The sequence below is a fragment of the Mytilus galloprovincialis genome, chromosome 7, assembly GCF_965363235.1.
Source record: "Mytilus galloprovincialis chromosome 7, xbMytGall1.hap1.1, whole genome shotgun sequence".
Taxonomy (NCBI): Eukaryota; Metazoa; Mollusca; class Bivalvia; order Mytilida; family Mytilidae; genus Mytilus; species Mytilus galloprovincialis.
Window position 1 is genome coordinate 16,984,173 of NC_134844.1, and position 13,939 is coordinate 16,998,111.

The 13,939-nt window shown below is 32.8% G+C and overlaps 1 long non-coding RNA gene across 1 annotated transcript; it reads left to right on the plus strand.

Annotated features, from left to right (window-relative positions):
* Positions 1 to 134: 134 nt before the first annotated feature.
* LOC143084423 (uncharacterized) lies at positions 135 to 7,933 on the plus strand. The gene is made up of 2 exons (XR_012981068.1): positions 135 to 350; positions 7,305 to 7,933. It is a non-coding gene; the product is annotated as an uncharacterized LOC143084423 (long non-coding RNA).
* Positions 7,934 to 13,939: the final 6,006 nt, after the last annotated feature.

Consider the following 13,939-nt stretch of genomic DNA (forward strand, 5'->3'; position numbering starts at 1 on the left):
ACTGTCTAAATGACATACGCACATATCGGGATTGCATACAAACGATATTGAGATACGTAGCTGTTTTATATCGTTCTAAATATAGCAGACACAAAACTAATGTGCATACTTAACATTATAAGTGTACCAGGATGTTTTTGTTATGATAACATCAACATGAGTGATCCTATATTTATCAGTTTTATTGGAGAGAAATATGTAGGAAAGAGCTCTATTGTTGATTTCTATGGTTCGAAACATTACAATCCTGAATTGTATGCAACTACGGGAGTGGAGACCCATATCATGAAAAACACATTTACTGGAGAGTTAAATGTTCATGTTCTTGACATGGCAGGGGAAACAAACGAGTAAGTGTAAATACTAAACGTATATACAAAACTTAATATAACGGATCATATTAAAGGGGGGGGGGGGCATTGGCTGTCAAATTTATGTTTTGACTCAAGTTCTCTCCATTGAAATATAACATACTCAAATGTACATCTGTATCACAAGAGTCTAATATAAACAAATTTACAATGCATGAACTGGATGATATATATATATATATATATATAAATAGTTTCAAGACCATTGTTATCATTGGACAGCAATCGAGAAACATTCTAAGTTATCCAAAATCTTTCCTTAGCCTCCCATGATTGCCTTCAAACAACCTAACAGCCTGAGAAATATACTTGTCCGTGCTGACCTTTCCAAACCTAACCATACTGTAGGTAATTGCCAGCATTCATCAACATTTCACAGTAAGACCACAGAAAAGACATACAAGATCTTCTGCAGTATCAACTGCAAAAGCTCAAACGTGATTTACGTTCTTGAGTGTCCTATATGTGGTCTCCAATATGTAGGTGAATCTATGCAGCCATTTCACAAACGCCTTAATGGTCACAGGAGTGACCTCACAAAAAACCGTATATTCCTGTCAGTAAACACTTCAGGTTACCAGATCACAATCTGGCAGATTTTGATCACATGAAGATCCTTGTGATCGAACAGGATTGTACATGGCAACATAGGCAAAGAGAGAATCGGGGGAAGTTTTGGATAAAAGAACTGGGTGTCATCTTTACAGATGGAATCAATAGAAAGAAATAATTAAATTTACAGTCTAATGTTTATATTATTATATTCAGGATTTTGGATTAAAATCAATCGACCAAAACTTACCTGTATTATTACTGATCTATGTTTACACCTTATACATTATATATCAGTATTGTTAAAACTTTTAACACTGACGAAGGCCATTTGTTGAGCCGAAATATTTGCAATTATTGTATAATTTATATCATCTGTTCAGTTTTTCCATCTTTGTTCGATGATATTCAACATTTTTTAGTGTTTTGTTTTCCATCTATTTATCGGTATTGTTACACAATCTTTTATACTCTAAATTCCCAAAGGTGGTGACAGTTAAACAATTAAACTCATCATAGATACCAGGACTAAATTTAGAATATACGCCAGACGCGCGTTTCGTCTAAAAAAGACTCATCAGTGACGCTCGAATCCCAAAAAGTCAAAAATGCCAAATAAAGTACGACGTTGAAGAGCATAGAGGACCAAAATTCCTTAAAGTTTTGCCAAATACAGCTACGGTAATCTATGCCTGAGGTAGAAAAGCCTTAGTATTTCAAAAAATTCAAAAATTTGTAAATAGTTAATTTATAAATATAACCAATGACAATTAATGTCAAGTGCTGACTACTGGGCTTGTGATACCCTCGGGGAAATAAATCTCCACCAGCAGTGGCATCGACCCAGTGGTTGTAAATAAACTCATTATAGATACCAGGATTAAATTTAGAATATACGCCTGACGCGCGTTTCGTCTAAAAAAGACTCATCAGTGGACTGGACTCATACACTTTTCAGGAATTTTTAAATTATACTAGTTTTAATTACAGGTTAACGACTATTTGCTATTGCATTATTTAAGATCTATCTGAGTTCATGTTATAGGAAAACAATATTTTAACCATCGTTTATACATGTATACGATTTTTTGTGTGGATCAAATCGGTCAACGAAATGGTGCACCATTGTTTCACTTTCAATGTTGACATTTTTTTTCTTTTAAGAGCTGAACACGCTTATTACATGTGTATCCCAGAACATATCCACGTTAGGGGTTAAATTGAAGTTCACACTATAGCAAACTCACATGAGGATGAATTATTAAGTACAGCTCTTTGTAAGAACCAGGCAGAGTGCGATACATGAAGGTTTCAGATTTTATCTATAATTGGCCTAGTAGAAGCAATAGTGTGGTAAAATCTTTCAAAAATCAGCTAAATCACCACACTTCAGAGCCTGATTATGAATAGAATCATTCATTTTTCATTAATGTTCATATGTGACATTGATACAACTTGGTTTAAGCTTCATTTTCGTGAAAATTTCATGTCAATTAAATTTGTAAATTTTTTGAAAAATTTTGCCAAAAAATGCATATTTTCAACTTTTCTGAAATTGGGATTTTTGCGAAATTATCAAATTTTCTCTGGTGTTTTTCAGAAAAGTGCAAGTGTGTACAGAATAGTTAGCACTGTAGTCATGAAGTTTTGATTCTTCTTTACCAAATTAAATAAAAAAATGTGAGGGATTTTTTTTTAGTTTTATCACCATAGCAACCAATTTTTTCCTTGGAAACGGAGTTTTTATTTACAGAATATTGCAGTTTAAGAGCTTAAATGTCCTGAATTGTTTTATAACCGATAAGAAAATACATAAAAGGTAACACAAACTTTAAATTACTATCTTCAAGTGTTGTTGAATTCAATTGTTACCATGGAAACACATATTATCCATAGCAACATCCACTCTAAAACTGCATAAATAGAAATTTATGTAAAAAATACATAAATATAGATTAAAGGATGTTTATTTTTCAAATTTGAATATGACTGCATGCTTTGCTTCACTCACAGTTTTTTCTGTTCTTTTCATAAGGTTCAACAAATACAAATGTAATATATAATGTAATATTGGGGTTGGGTGGGGTGGAGGTGATTTAAAAAAAGGGGGGTAGTTTTTTTTTTAAAGATATCATAGATGTAGATTGTTGAAAAGATAACGTTTGGTCGGAGAGCCTGATTATAAATAGAATCATTTTTTTCCTCAGAAATTTCATATATTACATCGATATAACTTGAGTTTAGCTTCAGAGCTTAGTTAAGGTACATTGTAGTTCGCTTGTCATGTTTTGGGATTTTTGTCAGATTTTCGGAAACCGTACGTTTTATTCATTTGAATGCCTTAAAAAAAAAATTGGCATTGACCCTCATTTATCTTTTTACAAATCTTTTACATGTATAATGATAAGCCATCTGTGAAAGTCGTATAAAATTTCTATCATTCTTTATTAGCTTTTGAGAATGTTAACTAGTCATTGATAAAGCTATGTAAAGTCAAGAGAGAATATTTTCCTGCCAAAATTTCAATGGCTAATATCTCAAAAACAGGCACATTGACCTGTATGTTTTTTTACTCTTTTGATTCCTTTATTAATCCCCTATCGATATTGACTAACTAATTAATCTGAAACTGAGAAGCGTACTTGCTTCAGATTGCAGTTGAACCCGACTTTTAGATTTGTTATTTAAATATACAAAACATATACAAAAAACACATATTTTCATTTTTTCTGAATCATGGAGTTTTGTGAAATCATCAAATTTTCTCATGTGTGTGTGTCTTTTTTTTTTTTTATTGAAAAACATAGCTAGCATTGTAGGAACAAAGTTAATTTACCAAAAAGTAATTCTTGTTTTTACATTTTTTCCTAGAAAACTATATATTTGTTTGTTTTTCTTTATTTTAAAGTTTGAACCAGTTTATTATTTGATACGGACCCTACAGCCATTCAGGTGTAAAATTCATACACAGATAGATAAATATTAAGAAAAGTTAACGAACAGAACGTACAAGGGTTTTAAAAGTAGCAGTCAAGCTTCATTTGTAGAAAATGTACCTTTTAACATGATTATTAATGTAGAATAACTTAAAACAGGGTTTGTTGTTCAGCTTTTTGATATTGAATCACATTCCACTTTGTTGTTTTTGTGATGCTATTCATGTTTACTGTTTAATATTTATATCAATATATATATATATATATCTGTTGTATATGCGATGCATTTTCACAGAAGGATTTTAATTTAGCCGAGTCTGTAACATAATTTATGAAGTCAGAAGGATTTATTATCTATGCATACGTTGTGAGTGAAAGTCTGAGGTAATATATTTATAAATGCTGTAAAAATGGCATTTATTGCTCATTGTTGAAGACCGTACGGTTACCTATAGTTGTTAATTTCTGTGTCATTTTGGTCTCTTGTGAAGAGTTGCCTTATTGGCAATCATACCACATCTTCTTTTTTATATTGTCAATTCTATATTCTCTGATAATTTGAACAGACCCAGATCTATATGGAAGATTAAAAATATCCTTTCCTATTACACGCCATCATTGTATACATATATCTTGGACAGCTAAAGTAGCAACCATGTGATTTTCTGATGGGGCGGGGGGGAGGTCTTTGATTTTTTTTACATTGACCAAAAGTAACTTGTAATGTTTTTCCCTGTAAATAACCTGTATTTTTTTCCAGGCAAAGTAACTTGTATTTTTTATAAGGGCCAATCGAAAACATTTTTTTTTCACGTAGTGACCCGAACCTGCTAGGAGGGTTTGGGTCCTCCCTCCAGCCCCTAGAAAAATTTTGAAAATTAGACCATACTCATTTTCTTCAATAACACATTAATATAGTTCTTTTTCCAAAAAGAAATCCGTTGTATTGAACGGAACGGATATGTGATCTCTGCGCCGGAGGTTGTAAGCTAATGTGCCATTTCAAGTAACTTACCCCCCCTCCCCCCCAAAAAAATCAAATGATTGCTACCGGAAAAGCAGTCTACGATTTCGGTCTAAATATACAGCAGATACTTGAGACTTGCTTGCTTGGTTTGTATTCATGTTTGCCTAGGCATTGTAATTGAGATAGAGCTTGAACTTATGAGATATATTGATTCAATTATTTTGCTTGATAATTTTGTTTGATAATTTTGATTTGATAATTTTGCCGGTAATAGCATAATTATTTTACCGGAATTAGCACAATTCCAACTTAGCAAATGTATTCTATTTGTCTATCTCGGAGATCCGGAATTCCAATTGCGGGATAGTAGTACAATAAAGGAGTTATTAATGAAATGTTAATAGCTACATGTATATCTTAAGAGGATTCCATTATACTGGACTTCTGATATTAGTGATCACCAATTGACTAATATTATTTTTAAGTCACCACCAACTTAACATGTGTTCAATTTGCCTGTCCGTCTATTCGTCTGTTCATCACACTTCAGTTTCAGTTTAGAAATGCTTTGACCAAATGTTTCTATTATTGGGATGTACAGCTTAATATTATGTTACAGGTCAATTTTGTGATTTATGCTGGTGTAATAACATCTCAGACGGGTGTGTGCCATAAGAAATTAAGAATGTTCTTACAATTATTTGGGCCATATCTACCTTTCCTTGCCATAAGCCCGGTTGGCCCGGCTATTGCAATCCCATGAAGTGCATAATCTGTTCACTTTCAAAAATTTGATTATAAGATGATGAACTCGGAACAAAGTCTGACCAAACGCAAGTATCTTTACAAGTATCTACTTGTATGCAACATTTAAAAAAATTAACATACCTCCCTCTCCCCTTTTCCACGCCACCCCCTCATCCCCCAACCCAAATGTTACATTATATATTATATCTATTGAACAATCTGAAGAAAAAACCCAGATTAGACTGAGAGTGAAGCAAAGAATGAACTCATATTCCAATTTGAAAATTAACACCCTCTATTTATGTTTTTTTTTACATAAATTTTTATTTATGCAGTTTTTGAGGGGATGTTGCTATGGATATTATGTGATTCCGTGGTAACAATTGAAATCAAATACACTTGATAGTAATTTTAAGTTTTCGTTAACTTTTATGTATTTTCTTATCGATTATAAAACAATACAGGACATTTGAGCTCTTAAACTGCAATATTCTGCAAATAAAACTCCGTTTCCAAGGAAAAAATTGGTTGCTATGGTGATAAAATTAAAGAAAATCCCACGCATTTTTCTATTTAGTTTTGTAAAGAAGTATCCAAACTTCATAACTACAGTGCTAACTATTCTGTACACATTTGCACTTTTCTGAAAAACACCAGAGAAAATTTGATAATTTCGCAAAAATCCCAATTTCAGAAAAGTTTAAAATATACATTTTTTGGCAAAATTTTTTTCAAAAAATTTACAAATTTGGTTGACATGCAATCCTCACTAAAATAAAACTTAAACCAAGTTGTATCAATGTTCCATATGAACGTTAATGAAAAATGCATGATTCTATTCATAATCAGGCTCTGAATTGGGGTGATTTAGCTGATTTTTGAAAGATTTTACTACGCTTATCAACTAAAAAATAGTGTGTCCGTTACCATGGCAACCACTCATATTTTTCCACTAAAAATTATTTTTTGATCAGTTTTCATTTATTGCTTCTACTAGGCCAATTTTAGATAAAATCTGGAACCCTCCGTGTATCACATGTATACAGCACTCAGCCTGGTTCTTATAAAGAGCTGTACTTAACTTTCAAGTCACTAATAAATGAAACTAAAAGTATCGTATCTTAAATTTGTATCGTACTCGAAGCTAACGCCCCTTTAACATAAAATTGTCCCTTGTTGTACAGTATATGCTGACCAAAACTGCATAAAAAGAAAGTCTAGTAAAGTTCACTAAACTTCTACGTCATTTTGGTCTAAGGTTCTACGTTATTTGGTCTATAGTCGATAAATGTCTCATTGGCAATCATACCACATTTCTTAATTTTAATATTCGGCCATTTTGTCGTAGAATTGTGTTGTATATTTTTGACTTATGCCGAATCAAAATATATTTTCTTCATATTTTTCTTATATAATTTTTTATAAATATAAATACTAGTGTGGCAAAAAGTGAAATAAAAAAAAAATTAACTCCGAGGAAAATTCAGAAAGGAAAGTCTCTAATCAAATGGTATAATCAAAAGTCCAAAGACATGAAATGAATGGATAACAATACAAAGGTATAACATTATAAGAAATATTGTACAATTAATTATTTAATTTTATTTAAAGAGTTAATATCATGCTACATACAACATGTATGAACATGACATTTCTTTGTTTTTTTGATATGTTCATTCTATAGGCTTAAGTAACACTTGAAGTGGTATTTTTTTGTTTTCTATGTTATAGGGCGACAATTATAGCGTTATGTGTCACATGCGACGTAATTGTTCTTGTTTATGACAAGACGTATAGACAAAGTTTCAGGAAGATTGACGATTTCCACAACATCATCATACAACATATATATCCAGAGAAATCAGTGGTTGTACTATTGGGAAACAAAACAGATGACACAAACGGAGAAAAGGTGAATTCAGACGAAGGTTATAATAAACACAAATATCTGAAGACAGACTTGTTCATAGAAACCTCAGCAAAGACAGGATACAACATAAATGTGCTTTTCCAAAAAATGGAGGAAGAAGTTAAAAAGAAACGGGAATGGAACGTAGAAGTTTTCCAGAAAGAGGACACTGATTATTTGATAGAGCCTCAAATTCAAACTTATATTTGCCCTTGTTCATGTAGATGCATTTGTCCATCATGCCGCTGTTGTGAATGTACATTAGTGTAGATAGTGCTATGAATGATACAACAAACAATAGATAACATATGGGAGAATTTCAAACACTTTTTTTACTTTTTACTCATTTAGCTTCTGCATATAAGATGATGTACTGAAATTTGTTTGTACATTCTATCAAGAACCGAAGTTTCTTTAAACATGTTTTTGTTGTTGTTGAAAAGAAGGAAAATCGATGTATCAAATGTAGATAAATATTTCAGCTGTCTAAGTTCTAGAAACTTATATTATTGTTAATATATAGTTATGCAAATTTATCGTTTCACCCTAACTTTAAAATCTATGAAAATAATTAATAATATATATAAATATATATTTTTAAAATTCGATCGAAATTTTAACTTTGTAGATAAATTACGTCTTAACATATTTCATGTTAAATACCTATATATTTGGCACCTTTTGTTGACAAAATTGTGATACAGCTTGATTATATTAGTTTCATTTTATGATGCATAAAAAATAAAATCACAAAAATACTGAAATCAGCGGAGTCGAAATGCAATGTCACTAACCAAATGACAAAATCGACAAATGTATCAAACAAATGGACACCTGTCATATTTCTGACTTGGTACAGAAATTTCCTTTTGTAAAAAAATGTGGATTAAATTTGGTTTTATAGCTAGCAATAGTGAATTTACTGCGAATATTGAGTTCAATAATTTTATTTTATGGTTATTTATGAGTATCATTCATACCGACATGAATAAAACAAACCTGTTTCTTGTAAATCATGATAGTGATGATAAGTTATTTTGTTTTTATCAAGATTATTACTTTTTCTTCTAAATTATAAAACTCCTAAACGCAATGAGTATGAGTTTTAAACTTTATAAGCTTCTGCATATATATGAGATAAGATTTGAAAAATACAGGAGAATAATTGGAACAATTTCAAAATATTACTGAAATAAATGTGGGTCTATGATGCCCTCCGAACTCAAGACGGCTTTCAGTAACCTACCTCAAAACTATGAATAGACATACGACCATTCGAAGACGATTTGTTACCCAAAGGGAACAACATCAATAAATAGGCCTCAAATTTTTAGGCCTGACATTTGATTAATTATAAAACTAGGAAAGTGGAATATATCTTCCCTATTGTCGCGGTTTCTTGTCATATTCCTGACTTGGAAATGACATTTGCTTTTGTAGAAGATGATGGATTAAACCTGGTTTAAACATCTCACGTGTATGACAGTCGAATAAAATTCCTTTATATTGACAATAATTTGTGAACAAAACAAACAGACATAATAGTAAAAACTGTCAAATTTCAGGGTACATAAGTCAACATTGTGTGATAATCATAATGACTATAAAACAAACAATATGCCAACAAAGAAAAACCAAATGTAAACATATAAACAAAGCACAAGTACATATAAAACATTTAAGACAAGAAAAAAACAAATCACCATAGCTTAGTACTGTTAACTTTTGAATACAACAGACTAAAGTAAGAACCATTTAATATATAGCGGAAAAAATGAAATAGATTAAGTGAAGTATTATTCAATATAAAAAATAAAAAAAGTAAGATCACAAAAATACTGCACTTAGAGGAAAATCAATTCGGAAAGTCCATAATCACATGGCAAAATCAAATAACAAAAAGCATCAAAAACGAATGGACAAGAACTGTCATATTCTTGACTTGGTACAGGCATTTTCAAATGTAGAAAATGGGGGATTAAACCTGGTTTTATAGCGCTAACCCTCTCACTTTGATGTCAGTCTCGTCAAATTCCGTTATATTTATATTGATGCGTTAACTAAACAGACACAATAAATAAAATAGTCAAAATATGGGTACATCCGTCATCATCGTATAACAATTTTAAAAGGGACAATTTAACAGAGCACAAAAACATCTATCTACAAACTCATTCATTGATTTGTGTGTCTGACGTCAAATTATTTTATACGTCACATACATTTGTCGTTCAATGTGCATGCAAACAATTTTAAAGTTAACATAGGCAATGTTAGCATGTAGGGTTAATAAATCAAAAGTATGTAAGAATAAATATCAGAAAAAGACCGAGATTGAAAATAGTCCAAAAGTTGTATATAGAATTTATAAGAATCCACAAATAGTTAATTCCACTATCGAAATATAGACTAATCTAAGTACTGTTCAGTAGAAAATATGAGCTTTTAATATAGAAAAATCAAACATACTTTAAAATAGAAAAGACGAAATATAAACATATTCAAGTAGTTTTTAATCGACATAACGGTTATTGACTATGCTAACTGCTATTCAATACCAAAGACATAATATAGAAGAGGGACGAAAGATACCAAAGGGACAGTCAAACTCATAAATCTAAAACAAGCTGACAACGCCATGGCTAAAAATGAAAAAGACAAACAAACAACAGCACACACGACACAACATAGAAAACATAAGAGTAAACAACACGAACCCCACCAAAAAACTAGGGGTGATCTCAGGTGCTCCGGAAGGGTATGCAGGTTCTGCTCCACATGTGGCACCCATCGTGTTGCTCATGTAATAACACATCCAGTAAATAATCTAATTCGGTAGGTCACAATCATGAAAGGGAAGGGATTGTAGTTACGACGTAAGGAACATATCCGATATCATTTGTGAAACGGTTATTCCATAACGGTCAACCAACTTGTGATGGCGTCCGTAAAATTTACGAAGGGATGATTTCAACTTCACCATTGGGAACTCTTGGTTTAATAGCTTCCTTGTGAGCAGCAACCCTCTATCAAGAAAATCATGATAGGAAATGCAAGCACGGGAATATCGTATCAATTGGGAGATATATACCCCGTATGCAGGTGCTGCTGGAATGTTGCTACTTAGAAATGGAAAGTTCACAATTGGAAAGCTGAAATCATCTCTTTTGTCGTAAAGTTTTGTTTTCAACCGACCGTCATTGTCAATTTCTAGATGTAAGTCAAAATATGAGGCCGACTTAACTGTATCTGTAGTATCCTTTATCTCTAGCTCGATTGGATAGATGCGTTCCACATAGTCACCAAATTGGGAATTATTTAGTGAAAGAACATCATCTATATAGCGAAAAGTAGAGTGAAAGGATATTGCTAACTTCTTATCTTTCTTTCTAAAAAGTTCCTGCATGAAGTCAGTCTCATAATAATAAAGAAACAAGTCGGCAAGTAGAGGGGCACAGTTTGTTCCAACTGGAATGCCGACAGTCTGTTGAAAAACACGTCCTCTGACCGTAACAAATATGTTGTCAATCAAGAAATCAAGCATCTTGATAATATCAGTTTCAGAGAATTTTTAGTTCGAATCAGAGTGATCCTTTACAAAGTAGGATTTATCCCTCCCTAAGACAAGATACTCGTATCTACTTTGGCCATTCTTTTTTAAGAAGCCAAGCAATACTAACTCTTTCAATTTGTCTTTTAGTTTGGAATGTGGAATACTAGTGTAAAGAGCAGAAAAGTCAAATGTTTTAATACTGTTACAAGATGAAAGAGAGTTAGATTGTATGTACTCTAAAAGATCTTTGGAATTTTATAGTATCCACATCTGATTCACGCCCCCTCTAGAATAGGCAGATTCACAATAACTTTGAAGCCCGTCTTTGATTGCTGATAAAATAGATGTTAATAATTTAGAAAGAGGTTTCGTGGAGCACTTGGAGGACCCAGCAATATACCGTTATTTGTAAGGACACTTATATAGTTTAGGTATCCAATATAGTGATGGCAGATCCAGTTCTTCATCGTTGAACTTGCAAAGGAACACAGAACAGACCTATGATTATCCAGGATTTCCTCTTTGGTAAGTGTCGTGAGGGTATATGTTGAGTTTCCAAGTGAATTGTCAATACCCAATTCGTTTATCAAGCAGTTAATGTAATGAGTTTTACACACAAAAACGATGTTGTTTGGGGCTTTATCTGCGGGGACAACAACATATTTGTCATGGAGGTAGGATAGGTGTTTTGCAACATTTGGGTCTTTAAAGATTGACGTAGCATGGGCATTGATAGACCCATTCAGTTTCTTAATTCTGATTTGTATCAACGACCTCACTGCCTTAATCTATTCGGAAAGAGTGTCTACGTCTTCCTTCTCGCGCTTAGCCCATTGCCTGGCATAATCCTCAACTGAATCAATCAAAATTTTAAAGTTGTATTTCCAATTGATGGATTTAGGCTCACCATATTTCGGACCTTTCGATAACACATTTCGCAGAGTAGTGTTATTAACAATGTTGAGGTCACCGGTAATAACGTGTCCAGCAGGATTATATGTGAATTGGGAACTAGCACAAGCGCTTGATATTTCGAGACGACGCTAAGTCCTATTTAGTTACAAAGACAGGATGTTGACTACGCTAAGTAGCATTCCATAGCAAAGACAAAATATAGACTATACTGAGTACTATACAAATAGAAAATATGGGATATAGAACTTCGGTAAGTTCTTTTCAGTATCAAAAATATGATAAAGACTACGCTAAGTACTAAACATAGCAAAGCCAGAATTAAGACTACGCTAAGTACTTTTCAATAGAAAAGACGGGGTATAGACTTCGCTAATACTATGCAATAGCAAAGACTGGATATCGACTACGTTAACTTGTAGCAACTTTACCTGACCATATCGGAAAATGGGTATTTAGTCGGATCTTAACACGTACTTGTGATTTGGTTAAAACCGGTTTTGATCAAAATATACGAAGAAATGTCGAAATGTTCAGGACTTAATTAAATCCGTATTTCGGTAAGATGGTGCAAGCATACGATTTTTAACCGGATTTTTGTGACAAAAATGTCGGTTATTGATTTGGGGATGTACGGCGGACGGGCGGTCGGGCGGCCGGGCGGTCGGGCGGCCTGGCGGTCGGGCGGGCGGCAATCAAATGTTGTCCGTGCATTTACTCATGAACCGTTCAACCAAAGCTTTTAAAATTTTAATATGTTGTTACTGACAACTAAATGAAGGTCAAGTTCAATAATGGCGATTTTGACTTTTACCGTTCAGGAGTTATGGTTCTTGAAAGATTGAAAAATGGAGTTTCCAGTCGTGTCCGTGCATTTACGCATGAACTGTTCTACCAAAGCTTCCCAAATTTTATTATGTTGTTACTGATGACAAAATGGAGGTCAAGTCCAATAATGACGATTTTGACTTTTACCGTTCAGGAGTTATGGTTCTTGAAAGATTGAAAAATGGAGTTTCCAGTTGTGTCCGTGCATTTACGCATGAACTGTTCTACCAAAGCTTCCCAAATTTTAATATGTTGTTACTGATGACAAAATAGAGGTCAAGTCCAATAATGACGATTTTGACTTTTACCGTTCAGGAGTTATGGTTCTTGAAAGATTGAAAAATGGTGTTTCCAGTCGTGTCCGTGCATTTTCTCATGAACCATTCAACCAAAGCTTTTGAAATTTTTATATGTTGTTACTGATGACAAAATAGAGGTCAAGTTCAATAATGGCGATTTTGACTTTTACCGTTCAGGCGTTATGGTTCTTGAAAGATTGTAAAATGGCGTTTCCATTCACGTTGTTGCATTTACTCATGAACCATTCAATCTAAGCTTTTCAAATTTTAATATGTTGATACTGATGACAAAATAGAGGTCAAGTTCAATAATGACGATTTTGACTTTTACCGTTCAGGCGTTATGGTTCTTGAAAGATTGTAAAATGGCGTTTCCATTCACGTTGTTGCATTTACTCATGAACCATTCAATCTAAGCTTTTCAAATTTTAATATGTTGATACTGATGACAAAATGGAGGTCAAATTTGATATTGACGATTTTCCCTTTCACCATTCATCAGTAATGGTTCTTGTGATATTGCCAGGACACAAATAAATATTAATAAATCCGGTTTGCTGTCGTTGTGACAGCCTCTTGTTATTGCGTCTTACACTTTGAGAAGCGAATAATCTTCAACTACTTTATTCAAATAGTGTGTAAAAAAGTTAATTTTGAGCTATGAAAGTCAAGTGGCTCGAGCATTTTTCTGAGGAAGTTTTAAAAAATTGCAAAGAAATATTTTTACAGTGGGTTAGCTTTCATTAGTCTTAACTATCTATAGATATACAACTTTTGGTTATATTTCTAATTTAGAATCATCATTGAAGGTGGGGACGATTGCACAGATAATTAATTATATTGATGTGCCATTTGTATGCAATAG